The sequence below is a fragment of the Phascolarctos cinereus genome, unplaced genomic scaffold, assembly GCF_003287225.1.
Source record: "Phascolarctos cinereus isolate Bilbo 61053 unplaced genomic scaffold, phaCin_HiC Scaffold_4;HRSCAF=312, whole genome shotgun sequence".
Classification (NCBI taxonomy): domain Eukaryota; kingdom Metazoa; phylum Chordata; class Mammalia; order Diprotodontia; family Phascolarctidae; genus Phascolarctos; species Phascolarctos cinereus.
In genome coordinates, this window is record NW_027555847.1 from 617,949,414 (window position 1) to 617,974,599 (window position 25,186).

The following is a 25,186-nucleotide window of genomic DNA, read 5'->3' on the forward strand; positions in this document are numbered from 1 at the left end:
ACAACTAAGAGTAACTTTATGAGGATCTTACAAAGAGAGAAAAAAGTTCCCAGGAAGCAAAAGCTGGAAGTTCTGTGTCACTTGTGTGCCTTTGTAATTTAAGTTTGTGTCAACTCTACCTATGGACCATTTGTATATTTTTGGGAGAGTATACCCCAGACTTTGGGGGAAGGGGTTCTATACCAAATAATTGTATTATACTATCTCAGTAAGTACATCTGATTGTTAGTGGGAAACAAATTATGGGATGCTTGTGAGTGCCAGTACTAGAAATATAGTCCCTCAGGGTTACTCTTAGAATCCTGAGAAGGACTTACAGCCATTTTCTAGGGACCCAGTATTGCAGTGAAAGTGGAAGCTGTAGAGAATTAACCTCAGTAGTAGGGGGTGCTAAACTCACAGTCATCAGTTCTTACCAGCCTGGGTACTCTTGTCCCATGAATGAACAATAACTTTCCACACTCTGAACTACCACTCTGTAAAGAGAGGGAAGACTTTAATGATTCTCCTAAAAACATGCTGACCCTAAACCTCTCCCCACGACTCCTCTGTATACATTTCTTAGAGATACATGTACAAATGCCTTAGCTATGTGTCCTATGTGGAACTGACACTTTCAGTGTGGAAATTAGAGAAGAGAAAGAATTTTCTTGGCTGTTTTCTGCAACCAAGAAACACATACATTCACAAATGCATCATTCAGTCTGCAAGTTGCAAAAAAAATCTCAAAAATAAATATTTTACCAATGCCCATTAAAAAAAAAAGCTAATGGCCATAATTAAAATATTAAAGCCAATGGCACTGCATTTATGACTAACAAGATTAAATATTAAGGCTTCAGATGGAATAGGAACTAGAAACTGAGGGTTTCCTACATATAAAATTAGTTTACCCCTTTATATGTGGATATCATTGTTCAAGATTTTTTTTCCAAAGAGGACAATGACATCATGAGGTGATGTCTTGACTCATAGGTGACTTGGATTTTAAGTAAGGTAGAGCTGCTCAAAGTCATCAGCTTCACTTTCCCTTCCAGAGTCATCAAAGTTCAGCGGCAAAAAAAAAGTCAGGATGACTGGCAATGGTCCAGGATGCAGTGAGTGACCTTGGCATCTTCGATGTCTGACCAGTGCCTGCTTCAGTTGCCTTCATGGCCATTAGAACAAATTGTTCTCATCCACAAATCCAAGTCCGGGGGAAGTCTTTACATGGTTGGGGTAGACACCCCGCCTAACTCACTGACAGGTCTGAGATCTGTTGGTTATCCCCAGCCTGCTTTAGTCCCTCTGCCAAGACAGTTTTACTGGGGTGTGGCCACTGCCCATGCTACAGCTTCTTGGAGTCACAGGTAAGAGTTGGGTGAATCAGGTGGGCATCAAAGGTAGATGAGCAGCCCTGAGCCCTCACACCAGAGGTGCTAGCCCACCCTGAGCACCAATCAATCAAGAAATCAGCAAATATTTATTAAGAATCTACCCTGAGTCAGGCACTGTGCTAAGCACTGGAGATTCAAAGACAAAAGTGAAACACTCCTTCCGCTCAAGGTGTTCCCATTCTATCAGGTGATTCAATATATACATATAAAATTATATACAGAATAAATACAAGGTATTTTGGTTGGGGAGGCACTGGCAGTTGAGGAGATAAGGAAATGCTCCATATATACTCATACAAATGTAATCATGTCAGAATTAATGGAAACCAATCTGGAATAAACTGGGTTTTATTAAAGGTATAATTTTTCATCTTCTAGAATTATGGGATTTTTAAGATATAAGGGATGTTATCCAGCATTTCCTAAATTATATTACACAGAACTTTGATGTCCTTATGATATTAACATGGACAACTTGGGAAATATTGATGCAAATAATATTTTTTCTAAAAGGTTAAATATGAATTTATAATGCACACATGTAAATATAACTGTTGACTCACATATAAAAGCGATTAGTGGATTTAATCTTTATGTAACTCTAGGGGACAGAAAGAGAAGGTATTATTAATTCATTTCATTGTTAAGGAAAAACTTGAGAGGTTGTGGTTTGTCTAAGATCATACAACCAGCAAACGAGAGAGCTGGAACTTAAACCCAGCTCATCTGATTTCTGCTCCCACTATGCTCTACCTTTGGAAGAGGATCAAGAGTGTCCAAGGAAACATTTCTGGAATTTTAATGGAAATTAGTTAGGAAAAAAAAACCCACCGTGATTTGCTATACAGATGTTTGCTGTAGACACAACCTTTCAGGAATGTATCTAATGTATCAAATGAAGTAAATTGTATTTGCAGCAACTATAATATTTGTGTGACTTTTTATTATGTTTGTCCAAAACACAAACTTTCAATTTCAGAAGCAAATGAGTAGGTTGGTCATTTAGTGATAAGTGAGATAATTCTATACTTGGATAGATCATCCAAATTTTCATGAGTGTGGGCATCCCTTTCCCAGCACAGATCGCCACATTTCTGTGCAATTCGTTGTGTATCTTTCTGTAAATCGTCTACAGAAGATCTACCTAATGCACTGGGGGCTTTATCTAGCTTTTTACCTATTTCCTGAGCACTGGGACAGCATTCAGATCATGCAACCATCATCTCCTCTTCTTTGCTCCATTTCTTTTCTGGTAAGTGTATCCTCGAGGCTGTCTCTTATAGCACTTCCCCATTGAAGGCATTATCAGTTATGTGCTGTAGGTTACTTAACTCCAAACATACATCTTTGTAGCCACTGTTAGACCTCTGATTTTCATCATTCTGAGACTGATCAATGACTGTATAGCAGGAAGACGTCAGCATTTAAAAGATAGAGTCTTTACAGCAGCAAATAGCTTAAGACTGTTAAAAACTCTATACAGTATCCTGAAGACAATCCCTCCTGAACTCCTCCTATTCAATTCTAAGCCCAAGTCATTGGCCATTTGCAGGACCTGTTCAAATTTTATACACATGCGTACACACATATGTATGTATATCTATATACATATGTATATTTACATGCATATATACCTTGTGTGTATACATATAAGTATAGAACTATGTGTGTTTATATATACATGCATATATCTATATATTAATAACGTGTATGTGTTTATATATTTTAAATGCACAGACATGTTTGTGTATGCATATGTGCATATGCACTTATATACATATACATACATACACGTGTGTATACGTCTAAAAGACTGCCATTCACCATTGGTTAGCAGACTCAAATTAGTTACAGAAAGTCGATGCATGCTCCGAAGTCTCTCTAAGGCATTTCTGTTGAATGTTATCATGACTGCTCTGGAAGCAGGTTCCTCAGCCTGTTCCACATGGAAAGTAGCATTAGATGTTCTCTGTATATATACCAAGCTCATTACACGTCTTTAAAAGACCGGTCAGTCAATCAGCCAGTAAGTCAAAAAACATTTATTAATCTCCTACTGTTTTCCAGGCAATAGAAGCAGTGGATAAAAGCACTGGGCCTGGAGTCAGAAAGACCAGCATTCAAATCTGACCTCAGATACTTACTAGCTGTGTGAGCCAGGTCAAGTCACTTATCCAATGCCTGCAAGAAAACTAAAGAAGGAAATAGCAAACCATTCCCCTGTCTTTGTCAAGGAAACCTCATGCACATTTGGTCCACAGGGTCACAAAGAGTTAGATACAACTGAACAACAATAAATGTGCCGAACACAACACTAAGTGCTGGGGATATAAAAAGTGACAAAAAACAGCTAGTCTCTGCCCCCAAGGAGCTCATCATCTAAAGGAGGACCTACATGGCGCCCAGGGAGGCTGAGGCTGCTGGATCACTTGAGCTTGGGAGTAATAAACATCAGTAGTACTAGAGTTAATTGGATATATACACTAAGCTTCACACCAATGGGTGAACACCCAGGAGGGCAGCTACCAGGAAGCCTAAGGAGGGACAAATCAGTCCAGATCAGAAATAAAGCAGGCCAAAGCTTCTATGCCAATAAACAATGGAATAAGGCACACAAGAGTCTACTGCATATCTAGCCTTGGCAAGATAGGAAGGCTCAGTCTCAAAAGATAAAATAAAATAAAATAAAATAAAATAAAATAAAATAAAATAAAATAAAATAAAATAAAATTAAAATTGAGTTGCAACCCATCCCATAAAGTACTTTAACCATGCCATGTGAGGGCAGAATTGGAGGTGTCACTGGGCAATTTAATCTCTATCTTCAAATATCCGAAGTCTTGCCATGTGGAAAAGGGATTATCCTGGGTCTGCATGGCACTTGAAAAGGAAGAAGGGAAGGGAGAAGAGAATGACCTCTAAAGGTCTTACAGCTGGGATTCTCTGTGAATTCTTGTAGAATCATTATTATACCTTGAATTCAGGTGCCATAAGTGAAAAATAAAGATGTTGGGACAGGAGGGGTAGTGGTGGTTCCTAAACCATTCTCCTACCTCATTCAGGTAAGGAAAACTGAAGAAGACATCAGTCACTGTGAAAGTCATATAAAGTCAGTAGTCATCTTTTCCAAACAGTCTAAACACAAATCTTCTCTACAATACAACTAACACATGATCAAATTTTGGCCCGAATGCTTTTAGTGAGAGAAAAATCCACTACTTCCCAAAAAAGCCCAATCCACCCTTAGATAACTCCAGTTGTTAGGAAGGTTTTACTGACATTGAGCCTACGCTTACCTCTTTTCGACTTTTACCCATTGTTCTGAATTCTGCCCTCTGAGACCAAAGGAAACCACCCTTCAAGATACTCAAAGAAAACTATTATGTCTGATATCTGTCTTCTCTTCTTTAAGCTAAGCACCTTCCATTCTTCCAAATGGGCATTATCTGACATGATCTTATGTCCCTTCACCATTTTTGCTGTCCTCTTTTGGACACTCACCAACTTATCAATGTCCTCCCTAAAAAGTGGTACCCGTAACTCAACATAGTACTCCAAACATGGTCTGGCCAGTGTAGAATACAATGGGATTATCACCTCCCTAGGCCTGGAAACTGTCCCTCTCAAAGTAGCCTAAAAGTTCATTAGGTTTCTGGATTGGCACATCATACAATACACTCATATTGAACTTGCAGTTCTTCAAAACCACCCAGATCATTGTGAAAGTGATGCCTAGCCCTACCTCCCTGTTTCTGTACAAAGTGTAGGGTTGTCTGTTTTCACTCAAGCATAAAACATGCATTCCTATTAAATTTCATCCTATTAGAGTCAACTCAAAAGCTCTTTTTGAATCCTGATTCTGTCACAAAATGTTAGCTTTCTATCCTAGGTCTGTTATTCAAAAAGAATTGGATATATTGCCTAGAATATTGGACTTGGAGTCCAGAAGATAAGCAGTCCATTCTGCTTCAGATACTAACTAGCTGCAAGAGTCGAGGAAAGCCACTTAATCTGTGTCAGTCTCAATTTCCTCATCAGTAAAATGGGGATAATAATACCTGCAGTATTTCATTCACAGGATTGTTGGGAGGAACATATGAGGTAATGTATGCAAAGTATTTGGAAAATTTTCAAGCACTGTGAAAATATCAGTTAATCTTATCTATATATTTTGTATGATATCATCTATGACTTCACTTAAGTCATTTATAGTGATGTTAAACAGCACAGAGCCAAGCACAAATTGCTGGGGTACATTCCACTTCCAAGTTGACGTCAGACCATTAACGACTACTTTCTGGGTCTGGCCACAGAACTGTATATCATCTCACAGATTTCTCCATGTTCTTAACAAATATAGCATGTGAGACCTTGTCAAACAACTATTTGAACTCCCCTGCAGTAACCTCCAAAATTAGCAGTATAGCAACCTTGTCAAAACATGAAATGAATGTTAGCTCTCTGTGATCACTGCTCCCTTTTCTAGATATCCATTGACCACCCCTTATAACTGGAAGTTTGCACACAAGATTTACAGAGTTTCCCTGCAAGAGAAGGAACTTGAGATCATGCCAACAAGGACTGGCTTGATTCTGACCGAATACATGGGCTGGCTCAGGACTTGGAAGCTTGGAGGAATAATGAAGCCCTTGGCCACTTCTGGCTGGCCATGGTGACTCAGCACTGAAGGGCACTTTGAGAATGAAGAAATCCCCTTACTGGCTACTGAACAGACAGAGCCAATGATTAAATCAACCTGCAATGGGGTGTAATCCACTGTCAGTTTTCTTCCCATCTGAAGTTTTGACAAGACTGTTTGAATCTATCTCTGTGGTCACCCTTTCCCTCACTCCAGAAGGTTGGAGACAACTCTAACACAGCAGCTAGAGTGGTGAGCTCAACTATGCAAACTTGAGACACAGCCTCTGGCTGCCTTCATTGCTTCTGTTTTATTTCTCTCCTGAGTATAGGATCCCAGACACTGACCTTGAAATAGACATTTCCATCCAGGGAGGCTGTCTTATAAATTTGAGAAGTTGGAGATCCTGGGTCTCTTGATCAGAGCTTACTGATGTCAAAGAGGTTTTCTGCATTAGAAAAGATGAACACCGACAAGAGGCTGAGCTCAAGACAAGGACATTGAGGCAGTAGATAATACAGAGCTGAGGGAGGGTAAATGAAACAATGTTCATTCAGCTGTCCCACAAACTGCTTTATATTCTTTTATTTTTCACCTAATAACATTTACTTTTTCCCTATTCCAGTCTACTCTCAATTTAAAAGAAAAAATAAAACTAAAACTCTTGTAACAAATAGGCATAATCAAACAAAACAAATCCCCACATTGTTCATGTCTGTGTCCAAAAATGTATGTTTCATTCTCCATCTTGAATATGTCCCCTCTTTGAGGTAGGTAGCATGTTTCACCATTAGTCCTCTGGAATTATGATTAGTTATTGCACTGATCACAGATTGTAAGTCTCTCAAAGTTGTTTGTCTTTATGATGGTCTTATAATGTAAATTGTTCTGGTTCTGCCCACTTCACTCCGTATCAATTCATATAAATCTTCCCACGTTTCTCTGAACTCATCTCTTTCAACATTTCTTATGGCACAATAGTATTCTATACATTCACATAGGGTACTCCTTTAATTTCCAGTTTTTAGCTAATATGAAAAGGGTTGCTATAAATATTTTTGTATATATGGTTCTTTTCATCTTTCATTGATTTCTTTGGAGTATAGGCCTAATATAGATATACAGGGTATACAGAATTTAGTGACTTTGAGGTCATAGCTCAATACTGTTTTCCAAAATGGCTGGACTCATTCACAACTCCATTAACAATGTGTTAATGTGCCTGTTTTTCAGCAGCTTCTCCAACACAATATTATTTTACTTTTTTTGGTCATCTTTGACAAAATCAGATGGATTTGAAACCTGAGTTGAATTAATTTGTGTTTCTCTAATTATTTATTATTTAAATTGCTTTTTTAATGTGGCTGTTAATAACTTGAATGTCTTTCTTTGAGAATTATCTGTTAATGTCCTTTTAGCATTTATCATTTGGGAAATGGCTCTTATTCTTATAAGTTTGAATCAATTTATTATTTACCTAGGAAATGAGACCTTCATTAGGAAAACTTGCTGCGAGATTTTTCCAAGCTAATAGCTTCCCTTCTAATACTAGCTTCATTTGGTCTGTTTAAGAAAAATATTTTCAATTTTATTTTATCAAAACTGTTGATTTTATTTTCTGTGACACTCTAGCCCTTTTTTGGTTATGAATTCTTCCTCTATTCTTTGATCTGAAAATAAAGTTCTTTATTCTTCTAATTTATTTATGATATGGCATTTTGTATATGTTATTTATTCATTTAAAGCTATTTTTGGTATATTGTATGAACTATTGATCTAAACTTAATTTCTGCCAGATTGTTTTCCAGTTTTTCCAAGAGATTTTGTCAGATAGTGAGTCTTTACCTCAGTAGCTGGGTCTTTGGGGTTTTTTTGTTTCTTTGTTTGTTTTGTTTTGTTTTGCTATGCTTTACCCCCAGGCTTCATTTGCTTTTACGAGCTGTGTATTTAACTTGCTTTTCTGACTGACCTCTCTATGCTTTAATTAGTGCCAAATCATTTTGATGATTACTGCATCAATCTATAGTTTGAAATCTGATACTAGTAGGTCCTATTATTTTCCTTGAGATGAATTCCGTTAGGTCTATAAAGTAATCCTTTGAGTACTTTCATTGGTCTGGATAGAATAAGTACACTAATTTAGTAATATTGTCATTTTTATTATGTTTGTTGTACATATTATCAAATTAATAGTCTTTCAATTATTTAGGCTAGCCTTTATTTCCATAAATACTATTGCATATTTGTATTCACATAATTGTGTGTGTGTGTGTGTGACTTCATAGTTAGACTCCCAAGTATTTTATATATTCCATAGTTGTTTTAAATGGAATTTCCCTATTCATCTCATCTTACTTGGACTTGTTGCTAATATACATTAATGTAGATGATTTTTATGGATTTATTTTATATCCTATAACCTGATTTTTGTTCTGATGAGGCTTAAATATCAATCTCCTAGTAGAAAAAAGTAGTAGTTATAACTGAAGTTACTAGTCTTTCCATTAATGTATACTTATAAAAAAAAATTTCTTTCATATGTAGGGAAATAAATTCATGTTCTATATTTGATTCATATAATTTATTATCTTTCTACTCCCCCCTTTTGAGGGAGAACCCAGATATCAGCCAAAATGTAATCCTTAAATGAATTTTAAATGGGGCACTGGAGAGGAGGTGGTGTAACCATCCAGAAAGTCTGAGAAAGTGACTTAAGCCTTTTCATTAAAGGCCAGAATCCCCTAGCACTGAACCTAGTTCGAACTGAGCACATGAGTCTGAAGAAGAAGGAACCCTTTTTTTGAGGTGATTGACCCCATCTGGGCCTAGAAACAATTCTTATTGTTATTATATGTGTGTATACTCAAATATTCAAAACAATCTGTAATCCAATTGATTTTAATATCCATTTTAAATAGGTAAATGCTATCATCCAGAGATCTTCAGCTTCTGGGAGCCAAGATGGCAGAGTGAAAAGGTAGTCACTCTCACTCTCTCCTATCAACCTCTGAAAACCCAGAAAATATCACCCCAGAGGAAAAAAAAAACCCTGGAACACCTGAACTAGAAGAAAGATGAGGAGCAGCAGTGCAGCAGCCCAGCAAAGGGGTCTCCCAGTGCCTCAGCAAAAATAAGAGAGGCAGAACTACAAGGGGCCCCAGGTGGACAAGTACCCTGAGGCATTCATCTGAAAGGAGATGAAGAAAACAACCTAAAGGCTTCCTAAAGCCCACCTTGCTGATTCCAACCCAACACCAGGTGAGCTGTAGGAGCCCTGAAGCCTCCAATTGTGAAGAAATCCTGAAGCCCAGCTGGTAGAGCAGGCAAACACCAACACCTGGACCTCCCAGTGCCTCAGTGGGGGGGGGGGGGAAACCGGTGGAAATCAGCTCAGAAAATCACCAGGATCCTTGGCACTCCACCGGAAAGGAATCTCCTGTGCATTAGCAGAAACAGGGAGACAACACTGCAGGGGGCCCCACGCAGATAAACACTCTGTAGCACCCATCTAAAAGGAGCTGAAGAAAGCTAAAGGAAAGGAAAAGCAGGCAACCTAGAATTGCCTGAAAGTTCCAGCCTTGCTGATTCCAGCCCAACAAGAGGTAAGCTGCCAGAAACCTACAGCCTCCAATTCCCAGCATAAGAGGCCCCAGAACACAAAGCCAGTGACCAAGACCTAGGCTCCCAACACAAGAAGCTTGGGTCAGTACCTTCTGTTCCCCAGCAGGAAAGCTCAATCTCTTTAAAGGCCAAGGAATAAAGAAACACCATGAGTAAAAAGAAACGTACCATAGATTCATATTATGAGAAGAGTGAAGATCAAGACAGAAATTCTGAAGAGGACAACATTGTCAACAAACCCACATCTGCAACAACAAAAGGGAATATGAACTGGTCTGAAGCCCAAAAAGCCTTCTTAGAAGAGCTCAAGAAGGATTTTAATAGTCAAATGAGAGAGGTAAAGAGTCCTTCAAAAATATAATCAGCCAATTGGAAAAAAAAGTACACTGAAGAAAACAAGTCCCTAAAAAACACAATTGGCCATTGAAGAAGGAAGTACAAAAACTAACAGAAGAAAACGATCTGTTAAAAACTAGAATTGGACAAATGGAAACTAATGTCTCTATGAGAGAGCAAGAATCAGTCAAACAGAAACAAAAAAATGAAAAATAGATGAAAATGTAAAATACCTCATCAGTAAAACAACAACCTGGAAAATGACTCAGGAGAGACAATTTAAAAATTTGGACTACCTGAAAATCATGATGAAAAAAAGAGCCTGGACAGTATCTTTCAGGAAATCATAAAGGAAAACTGCCCAGAAGTCCTAGAACCAGAAGGGAAAATAACCATAGAAAGAATCCACATCACCACCTGAAAGAGATCCCAAATTGACAACAAGAATATAATAGCAAAAATCCAAAATTACCAGATGAAAGAGAAGGTGCTGCAAGCAGCCAGAAAAGAAACAATTTAAATATCATGGAACCACAGTCAGGATTACACAGGACCTTGCAGCTTCTACATTAAAAGACCACAGGGCTTGGAACATGATATTCCTAAGGCAAAGGAGCTTGGAATGCAGCCAAGGATCAATTACCCAGCAAAAATGAGCATCATTTTTCAAGGGAGGAGGTGGATATTCAACAAAATAGGAGACTTCCAAATTTTCCTGATAAAAAGACCAGAGCTCAACCAAAAATTTGATCTTCAAGTACAGGACTCAAGAAGGACTTAAAAAGGTAAATGGGACAGAAGGCTACAATATGTTGTTAATAGGGAGGGGCTGTTTAAACCCCTACAAGGGAATATGACATTTGCAACTCTTGAGAACTGTATTGTTATTACACCTTGTTAAAGGAGTATACATAAAGAGGGTGGATATTAGTTGACTTTGATGTAATGATAAAAAAAAATCTAATCAAGTGGGTTAAATGGATCCAAATAAGTGGATCAATCTGATCTTAGAAAATGTAGTGAGAAAGGAGGAGGCAGACAAGGGTAAATTACATTACAGGGAAAGACACAAAGTCCAATCACAGCAGAGGGAAAGAAGGGGGGTGAGCATTGTTTGAACCTCACTCTCATCAGATTTGGCTCAAGAAGTGCATAATATAATCAGTTAGGTATAGAAATATAACTTGCCCTATAGGCAGTAGGAGGGAAAAGGGGAAAGAAAAGGGAGGGGGGAAAGAAGGGAGGGAAGCAGCAGGAAGACTAAAGGGGAAGAAAAGGGACTGAAGGAGGTGGTGGTCAAAAGCAAAACACTAGTGAGGGGGATAAAGGAAAAAGAAGAAAGAAAAGCATAAATAGGAGGGAAAAGGATGGAGAAAGACACAGATGTAATCATAACTGTGAATGTGAATGGGATGAACTCTCCCATAAAACGAAAGGATTGCAGAATGGATTAAAAACCATAATCCTACAATATGTTGTTTACAGGAAACACATTTGAAAAAGAGTGACACATACAGGGTAAAGGTAAAAGGCTGGAGCAGAATATATTATGTGCTGAAGTAAAAAAGCAGGGGTAGCAATCCTGATCTCAGACAAAGCAAAAGCAAAAATAGATCTAATCAAAAGAGATAAGGAAGGAAACTACATCCTGCTAAAAGGCACCATAGACAATGAAGTAATATCATTACTAAACATATATGCACCAAATGGTATAGCATCCAAATTCTTACAGGAGAAGTTCAGGGAGTTACAGGAAGAAATAGACAGCAAAACTATACTAGTGGGGACCTGAACCTCCCCCTCTCGCACTAGATAAGTCTAACCACAAAATAAACAAGAAAGAAGTTAAGGAGGTGAATAGAACATTAGAAAAGTTAGGTATGATAGACCTCTGGAGAAAACTGAATGGGGATAGAAAGGAATATACTTTTTTCTGCAGTACATGGCACATACACAAAAATTGACCATGTACTAGGGCATAAAAACCTCACAATCCAATGCAGAAAGGCAGAAATATTAAATGCATCCTTTTCTGATCATGATGAAATAAAAATTATATGTAATAAAGGGCCATGGAAAGATAGACTAAAAAATAATTGGAAACTAAATAATCTAATACTAAAAATGATTGGGTCAAACAACAAATCATAGAAACAATCAATAATTTCATTCAAGAGAATGACAATAATGAGACAACATACCAAAACTTATGGGATGCAGCAAAGCGGTTCTTAGGGGAAGTTTTATATCTCTAAATGCTTACATAAATAAAATAGAAAAAGAGGAGATTAATGAATTGGGCATACAACTAAAAAAACTAGAAAAAGAACAAATTAAAAATGCTCAATTAAACACCAAATTAAAAATACTGAAAGCCAAAGGAAAAATTAAGAAAATTGAAATTAAGAGCTGGTTTTATGAAGAAAACAATAAAATAGATAAGCCTTTGGTTAATTTAATTTAAAAAAAAAGAAAGAAGAAAACCAAATTACTAGTATCAAGAATGAAAAGGGCGAAGCTACCACCAAGGAAGAGGAAATTAAAACAATAATTAGGAATTATTTTGCCCAACTATATGCCAACAAATTTGACAATCTTAGTGAAATGGATACATATTTACAAAAATATAAATTGCCCAGATTAACGAAGAGGAAGTAAAATACTTAAATAACCTCATCTCAGAAAAAGAAATTGAACAAGCCATTGATGAACTCCCTAGGAAAAAATCTCCAAGGCCAGATGGATTTACATGCGCATTCTATCAAACATTTAAAGAACAATTAATTCCAATACTATATAGACTATTTGGGAAAATAGGTGAAGAAGGAGTCTTACCAAATTCTTTTTATGATACAAATATGGTGTTGATACCTAAACCAGGAAGAGTCAAAATAGAGAAAGAAAATTATAGACCAATTTCTCTAATGAATATAGATGCAAAAATTTTAAACAAAATACTAGCAAGTAGATTGCAGCAACTTATCACAAGAATAATACACTATGACCAGATAGGATTTATACCAGGAATGCAGGGTTGGTTCAATATTAGGAAAACTATCAGCATCATTGAGCATATCAACACAAAACCAACAGAAACCACATGATCATCTCAATAGATGCAGAAAAAGCTTTTGATAAAATACAACACCCATTCCTATTAAAAACACTAGAAAGCATAGGTATAAATGGAGTCTTCCTTAAAATAATAAATAGCATATATCTAAAACCTTCAGCAAGCATTATATGTAATGGGGACAGGCTAGAAGCATTTCCAATAAGATCGGGGGTGAAACAAGGATGTCCATTATCACCACTGTTATTCAATATTGTACTGGAAACCTTAGCTTTAGCAATAAGAGAAGAAAAAGAAATTGAAGGCATTAGAATAGGCAAAGAAGAAACAAAGCTATCACTCTTTGCAGATGACATGATGATATACTTAGAGAATCCTAGAGAATCAAGTAAAAAATACTTGAAATAATAAACAACTTTAGCAAAGTTGCAGGCTATAAAATAAACCCACATAAATCATCAGCATTTCTATATATTACCAACAAAGCCCAACAGCAAGAGATAGAAAGAGAAATCCCATTTAAACTTACTGTAGACATTATAAAATATTTAGGAGTCTACCTCCGAAACAAACCCAGGAACTCTATGAACACAATTACAAAACACTTTTCACACAAATAAAATCAGATCTAAATAATTGGAAAAACATCAGTTGCTCATGGGTAGGCCGAGCTAATATAATAAAAATGACAATCCTACCTAAGCTAATTTACTTATTCAGTGCCATACCAATCAAACTACCAAAAATTATTTTATAGAGTTAGAAAAAATAATAACAAGATTCATTTGGAAAAACAAAAGGTCCAGAATATCAAAGGAACTAATGAAAAGAAATGCAGGGGAAGGTGGCCTAGCAATTCCAGATCTTAAATTGTATTATAAAGCAGCAATCATCAAAACTGCTTGGTACTGGCTAAGAAATAGGGAGGTGGATCAGTGGAATAGGTTAAATATGCAAGACACAGTAGTCAATGACTATAGTAATCTATTATTTGATAAACCCAAAGACCCCAGCTTCTGGGATAAGAACCCACTCTTTGAAAAAAACTGCTGGGAAAACTGGAAAAGAGTATGGCAGAAACTAGGCATAGACCCAAATCTCACACCATATACCAAAATAAAGTCAAAATGGGTTCAGACTTAGATATAAAGGCTGATACCATAAGTAAACTGGGAGAACAAGGAATAGTTTACCTATCAGATCTATGGAGAACAGAAGAATTCATGACCAAACAGGAGATAGAGAACATTATGAAAAGCAAAATGGATAATTTTGATTACATTAAATTGAAAAGTTTTTGCACAAAGCCAATGCAACTAAGATTAGAAGGAAGGTAGAAAATTGGGAAAGAATTTTTACAACCAGTCTCTCTGATAAAGGCCTCATTTCTAAAATATATAGAGAATTAAGACAAATTTATAAGAACACAAGCCATTCCCCAACTGATAAATGGTCAAAGGATATGAACAGACAGTTCTCAGATGAAGAAATTAAAGCCATCTACAGTCATATGAAAAAATGCTCTAAATCGTTATTGATTAGAGAAATGCAAATCAAAACAACTCTGAGGTACCACATCACACCTATCAGATTGGCCAACATGACAAAACAGGAAAATGATAAATGTTGGAGAAGATGTGGGAAAATTGGAACACTAATACATTGTTGGTGGAGTTGTGAAATGATCCAACCATTTTGGAGAACAATTTTGAACTATGCCCAAAGGGCTACAAAAATGTGCATATCCTTTGATCCAGCAATAGCACTTCTAGGGCTATATCCCAAAGAGATCAAACAAATGGGAAAAGGACCCACATGTACAAAAATATTCATAGCAGCTCTTTTTGTGGTGGCAAAGAATTGGAAATTGAGAGGATGCCATCAATTGGGGAATGGCTGAGCAAGTTGTGGTATATGAATGTAATGGAATACTATTGTGCTATAAGAAATGATGAACAGGCTGACTTCAGAAAAACCTGGAAAGACTTATATGGTCTGATGCTGAATGAAGTAAGCAGAACCAAGAGGACTTTGTACACAATAACAGCCACGTTATGCAATGACTAAGATTGTTAAACTGAACCCTTCTCAGCATTACAGGATCTAAGACATCTCCAGAGGCCTCGGATGGAAAATGCTGTCCACATCCAAAGAAAGAACTATGGAAGTCAAATCGCTATCACTTATTTTTACCTTCTGTTGAGTTTTGTTTCATCATTTTGATGGTTCCTCCTATTGGTTTTAATGTTTACTTACAACTTCACTAATGTGAAAATATGTTTAATGGGTATGTAAATGTAAAGCCTATGCCAGATTTTGTGCCGTCTTGGGGAGAGTAGGGGGGAGGAAGGGGGAGAAAAATTTCCAACTCAAAAGCATATGGAAGTGATTGTTGATAAATCAAAATAAATCAATAAAAAAATATAAATAAATTTAAAAATTTAAAAATTAAAAAAATACAGTCAAACATGTCTGCCCATTCTGTGGGATTTTTGAGAATGTTTTCCCATAAGTTTGCCACAAAGGGTTTACAAAACATGATGGGAGCCTTCTTCACTTTCTCCTGATATCATGAGTATTTCAGTGGTTCACCTGGACTGGACTATCCAATTATCATTGATTACTCTCACCATTGAGAATCCAATCTCCCTTTCCTGACATACATTTCCCTAATCATATTTTTTAATCCTGTTATTCTTTGAAATTCCTCATATAGAGTGCTCATACTCACCATGCGCTAATCTTTTGTTATCTTTGTAATATTAATTTTCTTTTTCTTTTCTTTCTTTCTTTTTTCTTTAAAGACTGGGTTTATCTACCCAACTATGGAAGTACAGTGGCTATTCCCAGGTCTGATGCCATTAGTGATCACATAGGAGCTTTGACTTGCTCTGTTTCTGAATGCTTTACCTCTTCTTAGTCAACTTGGTGGCCTGTCACTGCCATGGCTCAACATATTGATGCCAGTCTTAGTGTGGGTACCTGATTAGCCTTAGCTCTGCTACAGCTTAGAATTCCTGAGCTCAGAAGATCCACCAGGCTCAGCCTTCCTGGTAGCAGGAATTATAATATGTGCCACTATGCCCAGTGGTGATATTAATTTTCAGTATTTCAGTGCTCCAAGTCTTATAGCCATACTCTGATGCCAGTGAGTATAACAAAGATGGGGTTTTGTTTCCAGGAGAGTCACTAAAAGAGCTTTGCAGTTTCTTGAAGGCAATACAATATGTGCTCCTCCTCTTCCTTTTTTAATTCTGGGCCCAATTCATTGTTCATTTGTACTGTATCAGATATTAAACAATGTTGGACAAGCTCTATAGGTTGCCCATCCAAATGTATATCCATTTGGTCTTACCTGGTGGCTAGACAGGTAAAACCGTACTGAGCAGTTACAGATCTCTTCCAGAAATTTCTGTTATGTGGTGTAGATTGATACAACCATCACAATGTCATTGAAACAGAAGCTGGAAGAACTCACCAACCACAAGGAAGCCCTCTTCAGCTTAGACTCTGCATGGGACGGCCTCCATAACAATAGCAAGCATTTTTGGTGAGCAAATGTCTCATTGTTTCATGCCTTGAAAGGTACTTCTAACCTGTGGATTCTTGAACAAGGTTATTTTTATGGTTATATATTTGAAAGAATATTAAATGATTCTGAAGCAGGGATAGGAGACATGTTTTGAAAGAAGACCATTAAGAAAACCATAGGGAAGTTTGGGAAGGGAAAAAATTTGGAGAGAAAGATAATGAATTCAGTTTTGGACATGTTGAGTTTAATGTCTTCAGGAGATCCAATTTAAAATATCTAATAGACAGTTGGAGATGTGAGATTGAAGGTCAGTAGAAATTCTTAGCACTCTCTGCTTCCTTTTCCATCATTCTACCACTGTCAAAGCAGAAGTAGAAGGGGATCAAACAGGGCTGAGGATCATATTGAATTTTTCTTTATTGTAGTATTATACAATTTCCCAAATATGACCCAACCTCTCTTCTTTCTGCTATTCTATTCTGGGGCCAATTTGTTGTCTATCTGCAGTGCTCATCATAGCTAGATGTACTGATGTGCTAACTCAATGAACTACCTTTAAATTGAATGTCATAAATTAAGCAATGTTTGTTCCTCATCCACTTGTTTTCCCAATTGGATTTTGATGTCTTTAAGTGACCATGCACTTCATTGAAATGGCTCTGTAACATTCCTGGGATTTGGGCAATCACCACATTATTATCAACAAATAGAAGAATTTGGAAGCATTTCCTACCTATGAACTGTATGTTGAATATCTTCTAGGACAATGGCAAACTATGTAGTTTAAGAACTATATATTTTCTTGTTTCATGCCTTGCTTGGTACTGAGGATATTTGGATCACTCTATATTCTCTGCATCTATCAAAGAATCTTATGTTACCTCAATATACACATTAAAAACACCTTTTTTGGAGGATAGCTTTCAAAGGTAAAATTTGATCTATGTCTTCAATTTTTTTTCTTAATCAACAAACAATAAACATTTTGGAGTCAGTAGAGATTCTTAGCACTCTCTGGCCCCATTTCCATTACTTTACCACTGCTAAAGCAGAAGTAGAAGAGGATGATATAAGGTGGAGTATCATTTTGCATTTTTATTTATTTTATATTATTATACAATTTCCCAAAGGTGACCCAACCTATCTTCTTTCTACTATTCTAGTCTGTTTTTTCTACTATTGTCTTATTTCTACTATTCTACCATACTATTCTGTTTTTATCAAACTTTCAGTCAACTGTGTAATGGTGACAAGATGACCTACTACAGAAAATCAGCTTCAAAAGTCTCATATTTTTAACAAAGATGCCTCACTGCAGAGACTATTCTCATAAAGATTTTTATAGAGAAAGAAAATAGATATACAAAATAATAGTTGTAAATGTCTTCTAGGTATCTATTTTGTGGTTCCAAAAAGTTATGTTTGTTTTTCCCATTATTTTAATACTTTCTCTTTGAGATATCTGTAAAGCCGACTCATTAGTGCTTTGAAAATTGTATCATCAACATTTTTCTGTGTTTATTTGGCTCTAGCACAGTGGAAAGAGTGTTATGTTTAGAGTCAGGAAGACCTGAGTTCAAATCTGGCCTCAGATGCTTACTAGTTGTGTTACCCTGGCAAGTCACTCAAGTGACATGAGTCTCTACCTCAGTTTTCACAACTATAAAATCAGGATCGTGATATCATCTACCTCCCAGGATCATTGTGAGGATCAAATGAGATAATATTTGTAAAGTACTTAGCACAGTGACTGATACATAATAGGTGCTTAATAAATGCTTGCTTACTTTTATTATTATATTATGATCAGCACCATCTACTATCTTCATCTTCTTGACTACTATTTCTACTTCTCAAAGCAACACATCAGGGAAACAGTCTAAATGCAATAGTTTCACTGCCATTACTGATTAGTAAAAATCACCACAGAAATGCTAGTAGATTTATTCCATTTTGCAACTTAAATATCGTCCTTCCACTTTCATGTATGAACATTCCAATAATGATCTGGCTTAGTTGAGTTTTCTGTGTTCCTGGTTCACCCTCTGCTAATTTTTACTACTTTGCAAGGGAATATTACTCTTCTGCCACCCTCCACTCTACTATTTTACAAATGAGCTTGTGTGCAAAATCTGTATTGTTTTCAGCTGCCACATCTTTTCCTTTGACAGACAGACCAACAAAACTGGAGAAGTTTCTCTTTTAATCTCATCAACATAGAAATTGCTTTAAATCTGTCAGACTTCTTCAAGAAATGGAAATAATCAGAACTTATGTCTTTGTCTTTATCTATTTCCCATTTCAAAGAATCCATAGCTTATTTGGATAGGTCAGACTAAAGTAGTTGTAGTTCCATATGTTGTCTTCTCATCATTATCCTTTCATCAAATTAATGAAATTTTACTTTTCCTGTAACTTGACAATGATCTCACAGGCGACAAATAGCTTATTTGGAAATGATCCCCATATCAGAAAACAGTTGTTTCTTGCCTGTTAAGATATTATCTTTTGCCATGGCCACCTTAACAATTAAAGCTGTCCAAAATGGGAATGGAATATAAGATGAGGCAATAAGTTCCCTATGATTTAAGGTCTTTAAGAAAGGCTAGAAGCAAAAATATTGTTGTAGACAGAATTCTTATAGTGGGTGGGGGTTGGATTGGATGACCTCTGAGGTCTTTTCCAACTCCATAATTCTATGATTCTATGCTTCTAGACCTTGGTGTTTTTTATTTGGCCAAACCATGATTTAATTAGGCACAGAGCCAATGATACCTTTCATTGAAAAGGAGGATTATTTGTCACATAGTGATTAAATGTCTCCATGTTTATTAGAAGCTACGAGAGCTTGATTCCAGGACACCATTTGCCTGGATTCCTACTGTCCTTTTTGCAGATCCTTTTCCCATGCTTCTGAACTGATTTTTGTTCAAGATGCTAGATCTCATAAATCAAGTCATCAAAACACTGAGCACTTTTGGCTGTGGGATATCAAGCTTGGTTTGAAGATTCATTATTGTTGGAAATACTTCCATCTTGACTGCTCCACATGCTTCTTTCAGGCTGTGATCTTCTGTCTGGACCACAGTGGGTTCATGGAATTCAATTACCATTTCAATAACACTGCTGTCTCTTGCTGAACTTTCAATAATGAAGAATTCTCTGCAGTCATCTAGCTGAGTACTGTGAATTATTGTTGCATTAAGCCAACTGTTCCAGGGATAATCAGGAGGGTAAAAGGTAAGAGCACTGATGTGCTTCTACTCTTCATGACAAATACACATATTTCCCTTTTGGGTCAGGGAAATGAAGACCAAATTCTCACCCAAGAAAGTACAAAAGAATACAAGATCCCACTCAATAGGTAAGGTTCCATAAAATTAAAAGAATAAACAAGTTCTACACGAGACCATCTAGCATATTGGAAACAATTGTTTGTTTGTGTGTTTGTTTTTGAGAAACTATGTCTTCTGAAGAGCTCATTTTCTTTGTTTTAAATTTTAACAACAAAGTTTAACAAAGGAGCCCTGATAGGAACACAGATTCATAGGGCTGTAAAGGACAATAAGACATTATTTTGTTTAGTTTTTTTCTCAAACATTCCCCTAGAACTTCCTGGTATTCCTTCTGTGAAGTGAATAGAGATTGTAAAAGGAAATATTGATGCTAGTAACATTTTCACTCAACAAAACTAAATGTAAAATTATCAAAATGTATAGTAATTTTAGTATGAAAATGAATGATTTTTTAAAAATCATGTATTAAGTGCTTACTTTTTAAAAAAAAACTGTACTAAACTGTTCTAATTTTAACGGGGGAATCAATTTCTTTAGGAGTTTTCAGATTCATGTCTAAAGGGTACAGGGGTAATGCAGGTGGAAATGCATCTTCTTTAGCATCATTTCCATTAATAAAACTCTATCCATTTCTGAAGTTTTCTTTGCTCTGTTTTGTTCCAAGATTTTCCTGATTCCTACCTTCATCCTGGGGTATCTTATTAGAAGGCCTTTATTAAATCCCTGCTCTGATGCTTCATAATGTCAAGGAGATAAGCCTAAATTCTTGAAGGCCATAACAAGAGAGTGCAAATTCAGTTCATTCAATTTGGTAGGCTCTGAGTAACTGGCTGTTGCTCTACATTGTCTTCCTTTGATAAGATCTGCAGTCCCATTGATATGGATACTCTGTTCAAAAGGACAGCTCACAACTCATCTACTACTTCTTAAGAAAGGAAGGAAGAAAGAAAAGCAAGTTGGGGTGGGAGAAAACAAGCTTATAACATACACCTACTATGTTGCCAGGCACTGTGCTAAGCACTTCAGAAATATTCCTCATTTGATCATCTTAACAACCCAGAGAGGTAAAGTGCTATTATTTTCCCCATTTTATAGTTAAAGAAACTAAAACAAAGACTTCCCCAGAGCTACACAGCTAGAGGTCAGATCTGAATTCAGTTCTTCCTGACTCTAGGTCCAGCACATTATCCCCTGTGTACCTATCTGCCTTAGAAAGAAAAGAAGGTCATTGAAGCATTAAAAGAAGAAGAAGAAGAAGAAGAAGAAGAAGAAGAAGAAGAAGAAGAAGAAAAGACAATAGAAAGAAAGCCAGAAAGAATCATAGACAAGTAGGACAGCTTTGAAAATTACAAATTCAATTTCATTATGTATTTGAAAAAAAGCTATCCAAAGTTTCATGTACATTTTCTTTTTGTGTTCCACTATGTATAGGTAAATGTTCATCTTATATGTTGTTTCTTAAGATGAAAATTTTAAAACAACAATAACAATATGTCCCATGGTATAATTGTACATATTCTCCCAAAAATTTTCCATAAAGTTTTCACTCAATATTCCTCCAGATCTCTTGACATTACACGGATACCAGTAGAATGTATGCTTCTTAAGGACAATTACTATCATGCTTTTATATTTTTATACCCCAAAATTAGCACAGTAGCTAGAACATAGTAGGTACTTAATAAGTGCTTGTTGATAGAGAGATTGCTTGATTGATAAGCCTTGCTAAATTCATTAAGGCTCATCAAAGAATATTGCTTATATGGTAAGGAATTCTTTTGGGTCATAGCAAATCATGACACCATCTACTAATATGTAGAGGGTTTGTGATCAACCTGGGTGGAAGGAATACCCACAGCAAGTAATCTTAAAATTTTTAAATATTCTAGATCTTGCACTGACAAGTTCTAACAAGCTATTTCCAGTCCAAAAGTAGTTTTTGATCATTCAATCAGTGAGCATTTATTAAGTACTTACTATATACTAAGCATTGTTCCCGGTCCTGGGGATACAAAGACAAAGAATGAAACAATCTCCCAGGGAGCATACTAGCTATTCTAGTGGTAGAGACAACATGTAAGGGTTTGCCTCACTTAAACTTTAATAAATTTTAAGCTTATAAGAAGAGAACACAGAGATAGAAAAATGCAAGGATGAGACCTTTTCAGCTGTAAATAAAGCATTTTAGTGTCTTTGAGTAACTAAAATGTTTCTTTCCCTTCCCCCCCCCCCACATTTGTATAATACCCAACCAGATTTGGGAAATATAACTGAATGATCACTCTAAGTTAAAATTAGATCCTCCACAAAGCAAATCCAGCTGTAAACCTGATAAAATTGTTGAATTCAAAAGGCCATACCTCTCCCAATCCCTTCCTGGGAGGTAGCAAATCTCAGAGCTAAGGCCCTGAAGAAGCAGAACTGGAAAGGTTTCTGCCAATCTTAGACCAAGGATATACCCTTGGGGATCGCTTGTAAGTAGTCAAGAGGAGATAAGAAGAAAAGAGAAGGAGCTGATAGCTAGGAAGAGAACCAGTCAATTAACAAGCATTTATTTAATGGTATGATATGTACTAGGCACTATGGTGGCCCTGGGGAACATGTAACAGTCTCTAAGGAGTGTATTGTAGGAAATGTAGGAAAGGTTATAGAAAAGATTGTGGAAGAAGGTGTCTGCCATTTCAAAAATAGCAGAGAGGATGAGGACTACAAAAAAGTGATTTTATTTAGTAAACAGAAAGTCACTAGTGACTTCTGACAGAGCATTTTCAGCAGAATGGAGATACAGAAGCCTGATTTGTTGGGAATGGGGGAGAAAAGAAGAGAGTCAAGTCAATAAATAGAGGCATTAAACACACAAAATACTTTCAAGAAGATGAGAAGTGAAAAGGAGATATATGGGACAATAGTTGCATAGAATAAAAGGATTAAGGGAAGACTCTTTTCAAGATTAGAGTAGCCATAGTTTATTTATAGTCTGATGGCAAGGAGCTGCTAAAGAGGGCAAAACTGAAAAAAAAAATGTGCATGTGAAAGATGGAGTGACAGCTAGATTGAAGTCCTGGAAGGAAACATGATAGATCAAGGTCTCAGGCAGTTAGACTTGGGAAAGACCCCAATTACATAATTTAACAAAGATATAAAGAGGGAATCAAATATTAAGTGCTTGCTGTGTGTCAAGCACTCTGCTAAGGGCTGGGGATACAAATAAACAAAAGAAAGATAGTCCCTGCCTTCAAGGAACTTATACTCTAAAGAGGGGAGACAGCATGCAAAAGGGAGTTGAAAAGTGTGTATAAAGGAGGGAGGTGTAGGGGGACATGAAAGTACACAGCACATGGAAGCATGATTATGGAGGCTAGAAGCCAAGAACAGCACTTGGGAGGACAAGGTGAGTGTTGAAATCCATCTTGGGCCATTCCACAAAATGGAGACCCCAGAAGGAATTCACCAATGGGAGAAGGGGACAGGCCTTACAGAGGGATATTCCAGGTTGAGAAGACTGAAGAGAAAGTTGAATATTCCAGGGTGAGGAAGCTCCAGGCATTAATGGAAGTACAAGAATAAGAAAGTGACAGAGATATGGTTATGAAGTCCAAAAACCTGGAACAGGGCTGGGAGGAAGGGATAGAGTGGGTGATGATGAAAAGAAATCTTGAGGACTAGAGCAAAGGAACTAATGGTGTTCGTACCAGGTGGCTTCAATATCTTCAATAGTAGGCTGGCCTAATTAAACTGAATATGTATATAAACATATTCATACACATATATGTATATATACATATATATATACACATATATATATACACATACACTTGTATATTCGTATGTACATATGTATGGAGGGAGAAAAGGAAAAAAAAGCTTTGGAAATTTAACTATAAGAAGTGAAATTGGGAAGTGTAGAATCACAGAATTTCTGAGTTGGAAGGGGCCTCAGAAGCCAGCCCACACCTCACTGAGGGCAAAATTGAGATGGATTGTCAAGGAGCAGCAAAGTTTTTACTAAAGTCCTTTAACTACTTTATATTTGCAGTAGATTGAATGGGCCCTATTTCATCGCTTTCTCACGTCATGGTCAGCAACCCAAGAGGAGTAAGAGGGAAAAAGGATTACCCAACAGTAAGAATTAACAGTTCAGAAATGATAGAAAATCAGAGACAAAGGATTTTGGTATTAAAGTGAAACATTAAAAAGGGTATTCTAAAGGATCATAGGATTGATGGCTAGAAGGAACCTTAAGAGATCCTCTGATTTAAGCTGATCACTTTCCAGATGAGGACGCTAACATCTCAAGAACCTAAGCAATTTGCCTTAGGTCACACAGTCAGGAGGGAGCCAAACTAGGATTCTGACTCCATACACAGTGTTCTTAATATTAACGTTAATGAAGAAATCAACTCAGGCCAGAAAAGAGGATCTAGATTAGGAAAACTGGCATAGGTAAAGGAATGCAAGGCATTTATTATGCACTTACTATGTATGTGCCAGGAAATGTACTGGGTTCTGGGAATATAATAACACACAAGCAAAATAGTCCCTGTCCTCACTGAACTTGTGATATAGGTCATGCTATGATTCTCATTATTATTCTTGTTATCATTTGGCTTAGTGATTCATGCTTTCATATGAATTGGTTTATTAAGGGTTTTCCCTCCAAAGGTTGACATCAAGATACTAAAGGGATGAGAGATTTGACTGGAGAACTAGAAGAGGATAGCGTTGGTGTGTGGAGCACTTCTTGCAGGCAGCAGCATGTGGACACTGAGTACCAGAAAGAGAGAGCACATTGGAAAAAAAAAAAAGGAGACAGGTACAGAAAGAAGGTATTGGAGGGAGCTGAAGATAAACTTTACAATCATACATGGTGGGGGACGTGCCTAGCCAAGGAATATGGGAAATCCCAGAATAAAAATTTGATCCTGATTCCATTTTACGATTTAGTCACCTTACATCCCAATCCTTAGGCCCTTCTTTCTTCCTAAATTGAGCCTGCCCTAAGGCTTTATTATAAACCCAACTCCTATTGATTATACCAAAACTACTACCTCATAATTCCTACACAAGATTCTTTTTGAGCATAAGAAGAGTATTGCCATTTTCAGACTTCCTCTCAATCAATCTCTGCCCCAATAGTGATGAAATCATCAATGGAAACATGCAATGAGGCTGTGTCTACTTGATGCCCAAATAATCACTGGACATGTGGAAAATTCAGACAAACAGCTACTTGTCATAGCTACACATTGCTAATCAAATAATTTGATTTATTTCACCTGGATTGTTTGAAGATCAAATGGACAAATCCAAATA